Source organism: Cystoisospora suis, assembly GCF_002600585.1.
Source record: "Cystoisospora suis strain Wien I chromosome Unknown contig_2669, whole genome shotgun sequence".
NCBI classification, from domain to species: Eukaryota; Apicomplexa; class Conoidasida; order Eucoccidiorida; family Sarcocystidae; genus Cystoisospora; species Cystoisospora suis.
This window is the reverse complement of record NW_027155466.1, coordinates 279-559: the sequence shown is the minus strand read 5'-3', so window position 1 is coordinate 559 and position 281 is coordinate 279.

Genomic DNA, 281 nt, shown 5'->3' with positions numbered 1-281 from the left:
TGGAAAGGTAAAGAGGTCAGGCGACCGTGGCTGTGGTGGAGATACAGAGTACCACGGATCACTGCCGCTAAGGTAGTCTATTTGTGCCCCGAACCAAAGAAAAACGGAAAAGGTCTTCTCCACGTTCAACTCCACTAACTGACTCTTTGAAACGCACTCAGTCTGACACTCTCACAACTCTCCTCTCTTCCATACCCTCCTGAGTCCCTTTGTCCGTGAGGGGGACTCTCTCTTCCTAGTGTCGAGGTTATCCCACTCCTCGGCCAAGTAAATAAAGGCAC